Source organism: Limulus polyphemus, unplaced genomic scaffold (genome assembly GCF_000517525.1).
Source record: "Limulus polyphemus unplaced genomic scaffold, Limulus_polyphemus-2.1.2 Scaffold1468, whole genome shotgun sequence".
NCBI classification, from domain to species: domain Eukaryota; kingdom Metazoa; phylum Arthropoda; class Merostomata; order Xiphosura; family Limulidae; genus Limulus; species Limulus polyphemus.
This window is the reverse complement of record NW_013667078.1, coordinates 169,911-185,364: the sequence shown is the minus strand read 5'-3', so window position 1 is coordinate 185,364 and position 15,454 is coordinate 169,911.

Here is a 15,454-nt window from a genome sequence, read left to right as displayed (position 1 = left end):
GCACAGATCTCATGTGTTGATTACACACATTTCTTTTGAGCTCCTCTACCCCAACTTGGGTGAAAGCTTCCTTGGAATCTGATTATAATCCCTTTTATACTCGATAAAACAAAAACGTATAAATAGAATGCATTGATTACTCAGTTGGATACCTCAATTCTTAACGATATTTTCGTCATAATCTCAATAGCTCATAAAGTTCAGCCAGCTTAGGGGATCTAGATTAGTCCTAAATCAATGCAGTAAACTGACATTGCAAAATAATTTTATCAATGTAAAAACAACAATAAAACCATATTGTCTAACCCGAAGCTAATAGCCTAAAACCTTAGTTCTTCTACGAACAGGGCAAAACATGCAAAAAGTAAACGCGATTTAGAAAATAAATATGTTTATAAGATTTTTCTAAGAATAAAAATAAAAACGACGTTTCTGGCAAAATGAAAGATAAAATCCTTATTAGACATTTGAGCCAACTGGTTTCGGTAACATAGTTACCATCATCATTAGACATTCTAGCCAAATGGTTTCGGTAATATAATTACCATCATCAGGGCTTTAATCGGCTGAAATATCTAATCAATGTTTTATCTTTCGTTGTGCCAAAGATCGTCCTTTTTATTTCTTACTCTTGATATAGTAGCAAAATGTGCCTGAAAAGAAATTAAAAGATTTTATTTTAAGGAGATAGTAAATATTTTTTTTACATTTAATTTAGGTGTAGTACAAACAAGTGAGAGACGCGAGAACTAATAAATGGGTAAGAGAAATGGTGAGTCTCAGAAGAAAATGATTTGCTAGGTGAGACGAAGAAAAAGAAAATACACTCACTGGAAAAGAAGTGGAGCAAACTTGGCACTGACCACAGTTAAAAGGGATGATGAATGGCTAGAGCAGAAAAGGAAGGAGAAAAATTATATGGATGGATAAATGAAGAAATGGACTAATAGAATAAGAAGAGATGGAAGGAAGAGGTGTAGCAAGAGGCGATCTCATCCTTATTTGACACTGAGCTCCTTGTAGGAGACGTTTTTATTTCTAGAAAACATGATTATTTTGAACAGATACTACTTTATGATTTCGTCCATCAATAACTAAAATTCCCACTGTGTAATATTTAGCAATCTACTCATTTCTTAATTCATATTACATTTATTTCACTGTCAATCCTCACTTTCCTTTGTATCAAAACATTTGATCTTGTTAGATCGAAAAAGAAGACAAACTTCCTAAGCAGTCATGATTCTAATCGTAAATAATTTCTAGTAGTTTAACATTTTGAAGTCGATTTAGGATAATCCAGATGCAAATCTCTATTGATCGATTTAAGATAATCCAAGTGTAAAAATATATATTTTCGATTTAGAATAATCCAAGTGTAAGTCTCTATTGATCGATTTAGGATAATCCAAGTGTAAGTCTTGATTGATCGTTTTAGGATAATCCAAGTGTAATACTTGATTGATCGATTTAGGATAATCCAAGTGTGAGTCTTTATTGATTCTAAATAAAATATTTTATAATGTTTTTACATCGTTGAAAATTATAACATTATTTAACATATTTTATTATTCCATAAAAGTTATTTTCTACTTAATTTCTGTGTAAAATATCTTCTAAGATATTATTTGAGATCCCCACTTCTGTTCACTGAACGAAAGAAGAATACTGTTTTTAATCAGTTTACTATATTATTAAAGTTTATAAAGATAGCTGAACATTGATCCAATTTTTTTTTAAATCCTCAAAATATTCTATGTACAATAACATTGCCATCTAGTGTTCAAAGTTAACATTTTCATCTGTCTTTGCGTGTGTGGTTGCGAATGTCTATTTTTCTTGTGTGTGTGTGTGTGTGTTTTCAAGTCTAATAGTGAAGTGAGCAGATTTAAGATGGAGAAAAAACAATATACATACCGGTTTCACACGACAATTTTCTCTCTCCCCAGTCTCTCGGTACCAACGAATTTGAATATAGATAAAGCAGATCATGATTTTGCTCTCCTTTCTTATGCAAATTATTTCTGGCGTATCGTATTTTACGCGAAAATTGAATTTTAGTTTTTAAATGGCTAAAAGAGAGTTTTAACAAAGGCTTCTGTGCACAATACACTTATAAAAGTTTTAGTATTGGACAGATAAGAGAGAATGAATGAGTTCATAAAGAAGCCATGATTTTTTTGGCGAAAATGTATATTGTTCATAATGCTATATAGGGGAAATTAAACAAAGTTGGCGATTCTTTTCGAAGAGGTTAGCTGAAGTCTAATATTATTTCTTACAACAACATCGTTTAGCTGGTAGATGATTCAGGAAGCGAGCAGGTTTGAAAGGGATCCCCATTCAAAAATCTGAATGACTTCACGCATTTACTTTATTATTATTACTTTTTAAGGTAAAAATTATCACTAATATGGAATATTGCAACTACGTTTGTTTTGTGTTTGTTTGTTTGTTTTTTTACACTAAATAAACTTAATATATATTGAATCTAAATAATGTTGTTACTGCTTGCTTTGTAAGTAAAAGTAAGTTACTATATGGATTTTGGGCGTAATCCATTTTTAAAGCTAAATTTTGATATAAATTATCTGGTGGATTAATTTTGCTAAACAATAGCGAACTCTAGCTTTGGAAAAAGACAAAAACTATTCATTATTGTAACTCCTTGCCACAACAGGAAATGCTTTTCAAAATGAGTCAGACTTATGCTAAGTAACTTACTAGCTTGAAAAGGAGAAGTTTATCTACTATTTACTTTATTTAATAACTATTAGACCTATACAAGGTTTTATAGCCTCATAGGTTTAGTAATCTTAACACATCAGTGTTTCTTAACATACTTCATAATTACAATTGCTGGTAGGCTGCAGGAGAGTTGAAACACAGTATGTCGTTTCCTAACTAAATATTTCTAAGCTATTGATTTTATTATTTCAAGCCATGGCATTATATCCAACTTCGATTTAAAAAAAATTAATATGAATTCCGCCAGTAAGCATGCTATTGTATTTGACTGAAATGGGATCGTGAGATCTTATTTAACAATTGTAAATAATTCATGAATGATTCAAGGTTAAGTGTTTTCAATGTGTTTGAAAAGCACTCGCTTTGCGACTTTTTGGTAGGCAAAATATTAGAATCATATCACTTTTACCCATAACGTAATAACAGTAAAGGTGGTATTACACTTATGTACCAGGTTTGTGACTTTGGTTCCAGTATGTTTTTAATAGCTTTGTGCAATATGTAGAAGAAATTAATGTTGTTGTTTTTTAATCTACATATGCAGTAGCATCCCCACTTTTACATATTTGATTTATATAGCGACTATACATTATATTACTATATTAATTGTCTGTGGGGCATGCCCTCCGACCCCCCTAGATTGAGCTTTCTATCTCAACGAGAGTACGTAGTTAGAGAAGAGTGTTACCAATGTCTCTAATCTTAAATCGTCCGGGAAATTTTCAACTCAATAAATAATTTCCGTGCATTACTGATTTCGAAAAGCAATTTCCACATCGTCTAATAAAATTCATGTATCAATGGTAAATCTAGAAAGAAAAAGAAAAAATAGTAATTGCCTGTTATTGAAGATCAGAAATTACACTTATCATTCGATATTCTACTTCCCGACTTTATCTAGGAATATGTCAATCTTATCCTATGTTCTTTGTGTGATTCTATATAATAAACCTCTTTTTCGTTCTCGCTCTTTATGAAAAAGGGATTTATGACACATTTAATGTTTTGGTTAGAAGTTAACTCGTTCTGGCGAGTTCAAACATCAGATTGTATTAATATATTTTACCCCGACCAGATCTCAGTTTTTTTTTCTTGCATAATAAGTTTTGTCAATAGGCATTTTTCGCTAAGGTTGGCCTGTTTGGGTAGCCCATCTGAACTTAATAAATATTTTTCTTTGATCTATCATGCTTTATTCCAGCTTTAATACATGTGTTTTTGTTGTTACTGATGGACAAAAATAGAGTTTGTTTGTTTTCGAAGTTAAGCACAAAGCTACACAATGGGCTATCTGTGCTCTGCTCACCACGGATATCGAAACCCTGTTTCTAGCGTTGTAAGTCCGCAGATATAAAAAGTTTTTTAGAGAAACATTTATCTAATAACTCATTAAAAAACAAGCAATTAAAAATTCTATTTTAATGTTTGGTCGTTTGTTTGCTTTTTTCATACAGGGACATTTTTTTGTACTTGAAGTATAGTTTTATTAGACCTACTTGGTATCAAAAAGAATTATTTCGTTAAATTTAACCACTGACGTCACTAAAGATAAGGGGTTTAGTGGGTTTGTTTAAGAGCAAAGCCGTATTGGGTTACCTGCTGTGTCCACCGCGGATAACCGAATCACGGATTTTAGCGTTGTGCTCTGCTCATCGCGAATATAGAAACCCCGATTTTGAGTGTTATAAACCTAAAGACTTATCACCACTGAGCCATCGGCGGACTACAACTGTAACACTCTCTAATATATAACTGAAAACTGTGTCGCGAAAGTGGAGATTAGGATTGCTGTCTTCACAAGATTTTGAATCGTCACAAATGATTTGCTTATCTACGCCCAAGTATTTGCTAAACCTACATTCGCAACACTCAGTTTCCGCATATAACTAGAAACCATGTCGTGATGTCGTGAAAGTGAAGTTGATGAGTATAGCCCTCGCAATAATTTCAACCATCACAAATTATTTGCTTCTCTACGTCCAACGATAGACTAGTCCTACGTCCTCAATTTCATACGTAACTGGAATGTGTGTCGTGAAAGTTGAGTTTTTGATTACAATCTCCACAATATCTTAAACCTTATAGGTGGTTTTCCTAGCTGTGACTGACTGTACTATATATATAAACTTAGCGTGACTAAAAAAAGCAAAGAGAAAAATGAAACAACAAGGTGAGATTGTTGAAATGTATATTTTTAATGTATTTTAAAGGACATGAAGGGGGTGGGTATTTTTACCAAAGACTCCTTTATACCTTACTTACTTAAAATAATTTATTCAGAAAAATCATCTATTTATACATAATGTAAAATGTATCTATTATTTTCAATAAAAACTTCGTTCCTGATTGAAATTACGTTTATGTTAATTCTGTTTTTGAATACTTATATTATGTGACCTAATATTTAGCGGGACCTGATTGAGGTTCCAATGATTTATGGTTCCCATTCCACTTTGGGGCTGCGCGTGCGTTGAGAGAGTAAAGATCAAGTCTCAACATTTGTCGATGGGCGCTGTTGACTAGCTTACCTTCTCTTTAGTTCAGTGGTCGGTACCCTTTTTTAATCGCGGGTCAATTATATTTTTTTGTGGGTGAAAATTTAGCATTGTGTTGGCTCTGTGATAGTCACATTATTCTTAATACCGGTACATGTATTTAAATGTGTACGTTTATTTACATACAACAAACAAAATTAATAGTTCGACCAGCTTGAATATCTTCCCCTAAAATTGATACTAAAATTCTCTGTAGCCGTGACTCTTTCCCCTGTTTCATCTTTGTTCTTCTCACGTGTTGCAACGGTGAAGCCAACTTTTGGCGGGTCAGGCAAATTATTGCCGCGGGTCATCGTTTGCCGATCACTACTGTAGTTTATCAGTTCAGAATTAGGAATAGGTTTGTACAGATAACCTCTTCACTCAACTTTGCAACACAATTCCAGACAAAAATAAACAAACGTTATATTATTTCAGTTAAGTTTTGGCACACCTAGAAGCACATCCGCCGCGTACCCTAACAAATACTTCAGGATAAGCATTATCAGGATAATATTAATTCGTCCGTGAAATATAAACAGCACAGCAGTTCTTAGGTTATGTTTTTTATACGTTGCATAAACTTAAATTCCAGGTAGTTTAACCTTGGAAAACCTTTTAACAAAATTAGCGCATTTTGTTATATTACCAGTAGTCCAGCGTTTGAGGACTTATAACGCTAAACAAAAACAAGAGGGAATCCTCAATAGCCGCGGCACTTGAATTTCTTTAGGCAGGATTAGAGTAAATTATTCTATGAGACCTTATTGTTTTACTTTTTATTAACTATATTTTTGTGCGCCAGCAACGAGCGTGCGTTTACCAAATTTGATTTTATTACTCATCGGGATCTCTACCAGCCTATCTTCAAATTGAAATGATTTTAGGCAGTAGTAGAGTAAATTAATCTATGAAACCTTGGACGTGATCAAATACATCAATCAAAAGGGTTTGACCTCCCGAGCCCAAAACTGTAATTAGATCTCAAATCGGTAAAAAGATGATGGAGCTATGAGCTAAAAGTTTGTACTTGATAAAAAAACACAAAAAAACTCAGAGCCATTCTATGAGCCGCTGTGCCGCGGCTAAAAAAAAAATAGTTTCGATGCTTGTGGCGAATAAAATATAGACAGTCTATTGGGCCCCCCAGTAGCACAGCAGTATGTCTGCGGACTTACAACGCTAGAATCCGGGTTTCGATACCCGTGGTGGGCACAGAGCCCTTTGTGTAGCTTTGTGCTTAATTACAAACAAACAAACAAACAGTCTATTGGGTGCTTTAAACTGGCCAAACACATTACTGAACGTATTTGTCATTGTGTCACAACTTTTGCTTTAGTATCGCTACATCTAAGGTTGCTTTACATTTTTAAGGGCGAATTTCCACTTAAAAGTTCAAAGGTAGCAGCTCTACTAATAAGTCAGGATATACTTAAAATAACGAGTTTAAAATTCAAAAGAATAATTGTTTAATGCAATCGCTTACAGCCATCTGTTGATGTTGATGTTTTTATTGTTTACATGTTATAATACTGCTGTCAAAGCTACTTGGTTAATGTGTAAAAAAATGGCTCAGAATTAAATAAGTTTGAGTGCTTATACCGCTAAAAATCTGGTTCCAATACTCAATGTGGACACAACACAAACAGCTCATTGTGCAGCTCTGTACTTAACAACAAAGGAACAAAGAATGGAATTTAAAAGCCCTTATACGTTCACTAGATTTACATTAGTGAAACCTTCAACCACCACACCTTATGTTAAACAATATGAAAATATGTGGAGAACAGAACTGGCTACCCTGTGTTGTGGTTGCCAAGGAAACAATCGCAAAGTATTCCATTTACTGTGGTATTTTTGTAGTACTCGGCATGGATAGATTAAATACTGTGATTTTGATATTTGCGGCTAGAAAATGGCATTTCGACCCGGTCTGTGAAAGCTATTACATATTTGTTGTTACGGTTACGCGTTACCCACCCACTGTTGATGTTGTCAAGTGAGATTGATTTCGTTTGTTTTTTGTTTTGTAATCACTGATGCCTGTAATAACTTTGTCGTGGAAAATACAGAAAATGTTCATATGCTCAACATTTGATAGAAATGTTATATTATTTTAGCAAAAATTCATTCTGTGTTTAACACTTGCCTGGATTTCAGTTTTTTTTTCCATTAAATATGTATATTTAAAAAGAAAATTCGCGTTTTCTAGATATTAGAAATGACTACTTCAGTATGTTATTGGCATTTTCTTTTAATGTTGCCACACAAAAATGGATGTTTCTCTCTAGGTAATCAACCAACCATGTGAAAATGTATCTGCTCGTAGAATAAGGAATTGATAAAGTAAACAGACGAACTTGTGGGTGAGCAAATGTATAGAATTAATCTTTGGTGAAAATGGTGGAAAGGCGATATTCTTATTTTCTCCTGAAGAATGCAATCTATTGTTCAAACTAATTCGACCTTGAGTGTTGTTTATTGGACTTTAGTAGTTAATTTGAGAGGATTCCAGCTATGAGTATAAAATTACCCCATGAAACTATCAGTAGAAAATAAGAACTAATTTAACCCTTTTCGAGTATAAAACCTTAACGTTTTCAATGACGAAAAGATAGCCGTAAAGAGCACATACATAGTTTGATTTTTTAGAATAAAACGTAACCAGAAAGGAATCACAAATTATTCCTCCTCGCCATCACTGCAGTAACAGGAACTGTCTTTTAAGATGGTCTTCACGTTGTCTTGGATCAAATATCATATAACTGTTGGAGCTTATTCATCCTTATTCTTTTTACTGCAATTACACTAAATGAATTATAAAAGGTTCCTTGAGTTATCTTGGATTATATTGAATATTAATAACAATTAAAGTTTATTCCTCCATATTTTTTCCACTGTAGTTACAGTAACTGGCTTACAAAAGGTTCCTTGAGTTATCTTGGATTATATTGAATATTAATAACAATTAAAGTTCATTCCTCCATATTTTTTCCATTGCAGTTACAGTAACTGGCTTACAAAAGGTTCCTTGAGTTATCTTGGATTATATTGAATATTAATAACAATTAAAGTTTATTCCTCCATATTTTTTCCACTGTAGTTACAGTAACTGGCTTACAAAAGGTTCCTTGAGTTATCTTGGATTATATTGAATATCAATAACAATTAAAGTTCATTCCTCCATATTTTTTCCATTGCAGTTACAGTAACTGGCTTAAAAAAGGTTCCTTGGATTATCTTGAATTATACTGAACAATTGAAACTTTTCCTCTCTATTCTTTCTGAAGCCTGGCATGGTCATGTGGTTGGGGCGCTCGACTCGCCATTTGCGTGTTGTAGGTTCAAATCCTCCAATCTTTCAGGCATGGGGGCGTTATAATTTGACAGTCAATTCTTCCATCTATTGGTAAAAGAGTTGCCCAAGAATTGGCGGTGGGTTAACATGGCTAACTTTCACTGATAAGTTAGAAATGGCTAACGCGAAATTCAAAACAAACCAAGTTCTATTTCTTCCAATGACGTTACAGTAACTGACTTACAAAAGGGTCATCAACTTTATCTTTAATCATATCGAATAGAAAAATAAAGCTCGAAATTCAACTCTAATATTTTTGTTTATTAATTTCAATTAAGCAAAGGAACTCTAAAATTAAGGTTTGTTTGTTTTTTAATTTCGCGCAAAGCTACACGAGGGCTATCTGCGCTAGCCGTCCCTAATTTAGCAGTGGAAGACTAGAGGGAAGGCAGCTAGTCATCACCACCCACCGCCAACTCTTGGGCTGCTCTTTTACCAACGAATAGTGGGATTGACCGTCACATTATAACGCCCCCATGGTTGAAAGGGCGAACATGTTTGGTGTGACGGGGATTCGAACCCGCGACCCTCAGATTGCGTGTCGAGCGCCCTAACCACCTGGCCATGCCGGACCCCCAAAATTAAGGCATAATTTATTGAAACCTAAAAAAAATGCTTTTTTTTTCAACATTGGATAATGAAATTACATTAAACTATTTTCTACAACATGATGCACGTTTAACATCTTCCCTAATGTCGAAGGTTCTAGCAATAGAATACTTAACTCTAAAAAGATTAACTCAAAATTATACAAAAAAAACGTAAAAATGCGGTTCAAAGTTTCTCGAGTGATAGTACCTTAATGTGTCTTACATAATAGAGGTCTATTTTGAAGATATGGGAGTTTGAGGTATTGCAAAGTAATATGAAATGTAGTTATTTTCTAAAGTGAGTTGTCGCTGTTATCAGATGCTACACCATTTCTTTTGTTCTTTTTTTTAAATTATAACCTTATATTGGTCTAATAATAAATTACCAGCCTACCCGGTACGATTAGGTTGATATTGACACAAGTTTCACCTTTGCCTTAACTGAGACCTTAAGATAAATTAAGTAAGCAGTTACATCTAAATCTGCCACAGAATTTGGAGACTATGTCGCCCTAATCCAGGCTATTAATAAAGCGAATAGTTATTCACAATTAATAGGCCTAATAAAGTAGCCATCATTCTGAATGTTAAGGTTGTTAGAATTATGCTTCAAGTTGTTATTCCAAAATGAAATACTTTTCACTTGGAGACATATTAAACAAATAGGTCCAATACCTCATGATTAGAAATATCAGTAACAACACAAAGTGTTTTAAAGGATAATATTTGATGGATAGTTCAGGCAGAGTATTCATATTAAGTTGAATGAGAAATGAGCGGCAACTGCCTATCAGAGAAACACTTGTAAAAAATATATGTAGTTTAAATATAGAGGACGACGTTTCGAAAGTTTCCTGCCTTTCGTCTTCAGGTCACTTTGTGCAACCTACTGCAGGCCTTATATAGTATCAGGTGGCATTAAAAGATGATTTGTTTACACTATGTAATGGAATATGTGATTTTCAACGAATGTTAGTCGCTGGTCTGAAACTATGCAAGTAGAAGACAAAAAAAGGTTTTCTGTGGGTGCTTTTCATATTGTTTATTTAGCTGTAGGCGTCGCTGTATGGCTCATTTGACCATCTGAATTACCTCGACTGCAGTCTCAGTTCGAGTCTAATGTATGTCATCCATCATCTAGATTTCTTCCAGCGTTTCAGAAACTAATAATCAAAAGCCTATATAGTATTTGACAATAAATGTAATTTTAGCATATCAAAGGTAATTTTCATTTACTACTTTAGTGCACTTTCTCTACAAGTATATAAATTTATGTAATATTATGAACACCCATATCTCACTCTCTTATTTTAGCCCCCTAGTGGCACAGCGGTATATCTGCGGACTTACTACGCTAGAAACCGGGTTTCAATAGCCGGGGTGGGCAGAGCTCAAATAGCCCAATGTGTAGCTTTGTGCTTAACTTCAAACAAACTCTTATTTTATTTTTGTTTATCATTATTTTCTTATTTCAATATTTTTTTTCGTTACTCGTACGGCTTTGCGAATGGACGTTAACATTGATAAAAGACGTATCACCACTATATAGGTCCTATTTCCGTAGTCACCTCCAATATCCAGGGCACATTTCATATCTCACATTATATCCTGTACTTTGCTGAGTGTGTTTTCGAGTGTATTTCTGTTAAGGCTTGTTTTGTGTTTCGGTTATATAATGCTGTATTTCTGTTAAGGCTAGTTTTATGTTTTGGTCATGTAATGCCTTATTTCTGTTAAGGTTAGTTTAGTGTTTCGGTTATATAATGCTGTATTTCTGTTAAGGCTTGTTTTGTGTTTCGGTTATATAATGCTGTATTTCTGTTACGGTTAGTTTTATGTTTTGGTTATGTAATGCCTTATTTCTGTTAAGGTTAGTTTAGTGTTTCGGTTATATAATGCAGTGTTTCTGTTAAGGCTTGTTTTGTGTTTCGGTTATATAATGTTGTATTTCTGTTAAGGTTAGTTTTATGTTTTGGTTATATAATGCCTTATTTCTGTTAAGGTTAGTTTAGTGTTTCGGTTATATAATGCAGTATTTCTGTTAAGGCTTGTTTTGTGTTTTGGTTATATAATGTTGTATTTCTGTTAAGGTTAGTTTTATGTTTTGGTTATGTAATGCCTTATTTCTGTTAAGGTTAGTTTAGTGTTTCGGTTATATAATGCAGTATTTCTGTTAAGGCTTGTTTTCTATTATAAATGTTATAAATATATATATATGTATCAATTCATTAAATGACATGCAACTCATATTTCTAACTATAATGTATGTGTGTAAACTAGATTTAAGACGTAGCTCTATCCTAAGCAAAGTCTTACACTTTACATACTTCTATACATTACCAATATACATATCAGTTGATCTAAATTTATAATCACATTCTAGACCAGCGGTTCCCAACCTTTTCACCACCAAGGACCCCCATGTTTTTTTAAAGATTCCATCTACCCAACAAACTGTTTTTCTTACTGATAATTAACTTGTTTTTCCATTTTTCATTATCAAATAAAAGACATATATAACTGAGTCTGCAATTAAACGAACAGCAGAATTAAAAAACTTACTTGTTTAATGAGATGGTATTATCTTCCGGACCACAGGTTGGGAACCACTGTTCTAGACACAAGTCTTGTAACTGACATACTTCCATCGCGATATTTTATTACAGCTACCAATCTCATACCTGCACAAGTATATGTTCCATTCAGCTTAATAATGACAAAATTGTGTTGATTTTGTGAGTTCTATTCTGCAGGGCATTTGAACTCAGACAGCCGGGAGAGCAGGGTTCGTGTCTTGTTTGGAAAAAGTAGTAGCGTCATACTATCTAGTTATAAATGCCCATAGAAATTAATATAATGGAAAGTTGATCGATACATCAGCTTGAATTAAAAGGTATATTGCTCAGTATTATATGTTTGTTGTTAACGTTATGTGGATGAACAACAATATGTGTTTACTTTATATGCTTGTGAAGCATAAGCACTTTGATATTGAACTGAGCTTGGTAGACAGTAGTGTTTGAGTTTTATGAGCATCTAAAGAATCAATAGTTTAATACTGACCTCACCTTGTGAAGAATCCATATTAAATACTGACCTGAGCTTGGTGGACAATGGTGTTTGAGTTTTATAAGTATCTCAAGAATCAAGTTTAATACTGACCTCACTTTGTGAAGAATACACTTTAAATACTGACCTGAGTTTAGTAGACAAAGGTATTTCAATTTTACGAGCATCTCAAAATTCAGTAGTTTAATAGTGACCTCACTTTGTGAAGAATCCATTATAAATACTGACCTGAGCTTGGTGGACAATGGTATTTCAGTTTTATGAGCATCTCAAAATTCAATAGTTTAATACTGACTTCCTCTTGTGAAGAATGCACATTAAATACTGACCTGAGCTTGGTGGACAATGGTGTTAAAGTTTAATAAGCTCGTGAAGAATTCATAGTTTATTGTTAGTTTGGCCAATGTGGAAAGTTATGTTAAAGTTTTATGAGTTTATGAAGAGTCAAAATTTTAATGCTGACCTAAGTTTGGTGGGACAGTGTATTGTGACTTTTATGAACTTGGACAACCCTGTAGTTTAATATTGGCCTGAGTTTGTTGGATAGTGTTATACTGAGTTTTATGAACATTTGCAGTTCAGTGATAACTTGACGTTGCTATGCATTTTTGTATGATTTTTATGAATGTTTTTAATAACTATGAGTTTGGTGCTGACCTTAGACTGTTGGACAGTGTTATGTGAGTGTTATAATTTTGCGAGGAACCCGTTTTTGTGTGTATTAATGCTTTTTTAAGCTTTTGAATAACAGGGGATTTGATGCTGGTTAATTGTTACTTGGTTGGTTATTGTTAAGCACAAAGCTACACAATGGGCTATTTGTGCTCTGCCTATCACGGATATCGAAACACGAATTTTAGCGTCGTAAGCCTGCAGATTTATCGCTGAGCCACTGGGGAGCCGATGCTGGGTAAAGTTTGATGAGCATATTTTCTGTAAGTCATATGAGCTTTTAAGTAATTAGAAATATTCATATGTTTTAAATTAGTTATGGGTCAGATGGGCAGCGACGTTAGAAACGTGGGCTCAAGTACCTTTGATAGCATACTATCTTATTTTACAATCTGTCATACAGATTTTCAATGCTAATCTGGTAAGACCTGTATGGTCAAAATAATTTTAATTATTATTGGCCAAGAAAAGCGTTCCATTTGTTATCCACAGATATAGCATACTACCATCATACTTCAATTTCAACTTCTTACATTACGTTATTACTCAAGTTGGTGTTAGTGAACCAAAGTGCTTTAAGTACTATCTTCAGCAATAGGGAAGAACAAATTAGATTTTTACAAGTTGGGTTATTAATGATTAACAATTCTACCAAACGTGAGAGGGTGATGGAAAAGTCGTGCTGGCTATGATATTCCTAAGTCCTATGATTTTTGTTTAAACCATGCTTTTTTGCTTTTACTAGAACAATTAGTTGGCACTTCGTTAACTTTGCAAGAACGTTTGGAAATGATCCTGTTCTGTGTGAATCCTGTGTTTTCTCCAGATCTTACATCATTAGCCGTCTACTTATGGAGATGCATCACATACTTGTTATATGTCACACGTCCAAATAACCTGAAATATTTAAAGCAGAGGATCACAATAAACTATGAAACCTATAAAAACCTGAGTATTATTGTGTCGTGATGCCAGTAGACCACATTTCAAGCAATTATAAGGGCAGGAAAAATCATGGAGTTGTGCGGGAAAAAAATCACGGTGTTGCGCGAGTTTTGCATCATTCTGCATAACTGTGGTTGTATTAAGACTAAATTTTAAAACTTTGCAATAATTCTTCTTTTTCGTGAAATCCCCGAAATACTTCCTGTTGGTTTACGTTATTTTTTCTTTAGAGAATTAACGCACAAGTTTGGTCACTGAGATATATTTGATTGTTCTAGAATATTCACTTTTTATGTTTGCCACAATGAAGATAATGATTAGCCGATTAGCTTAAACAGAACTTGAAATTAAATTATATAACTTAAGTTATACTTTAAAAAACAAAAACAAAAAAAACGTGATACTTTCCTAAACAATTTTCCACTTTGAAAAGGCATGTTAATTTTCAACAAAGGTAACCTTGTGATTATGTAGCAGAAAGAAACTAATTGTATATTTTTAACATTTTCAAGATTGAGTGTTAAGTGTTTTACCTCTATTCTATAATAGTTCATTGAATTAAATAAGCATTAACAAATGTGTTTGGTAATTAATAAATAATAATAATAATAACTTGCACTCGGGGTAATCTATGTACTTAGGGCAAAACTAAAAATTAACCTGGCCATCAGTGTAGCTAATCAAGTATACTTTTCTTACGTTTCTACTTATAAAGATTAAATTCATTGTCTCACCAGTTTTTCATCATTGTTTACTCGTGATATAAGCTTTACTAATGCTTTATACGCAACGTCTATCCAATGAAAGAGCCATTGATTTAAGTTGTTGAAAAGTTTTACAGGGCTTTTTTTATATTTCTTATGGCTTTCATTGAACTCGAAAAGAGCGGGAACGGTACGGTGAAAGAACAAATTAGCTTTGATTCTCAGTTTCTTCTTCATTGAGAAAAGAATTGCTGACAGAATAATTATAAAAATATGTGTAGACTTTAAGGGCTGTAGAAAAGGTATATATCTTGTTAAGTGACATAAAATGTAATATACACAAAATTTGATGTCTGAAGCTTAAAAATTGAAAGTTCATAAAACTGACAACATTTGAAAGAAGTTACGAAGGCAGGCCTAACCAGCCATTTTTCATGCATCGCTTTACGTTAGATTCAATAATTCTTACTTGAAAATTATCACATTTTGCATAATGATAGATTCTTCCAATTACCTATTAAATACTTAACCCTTAATATAATGAAAGAAATATACTTTTAGGATTCATGTTTTTTTATGTTTACCATAAAGAGGAAAGATAAGTCAACAAAACTCTACAACAATATACTTTCCCAGTTTCCTCTTTAGTTCAAGTCACCCTGTCAGTGTGAAAATTAAGCATCTCCTGTGAGTTCTAAAATGTTTAATATATATATATATATATATATATAACGTATTATTAGAAGAAGAAGAACGTGACAGTAATTAGCTATAGAAATTATTTCTGAATTATTACCTTAGGAACCAAACCTACTTCTAGTATTCCTTCTTTAC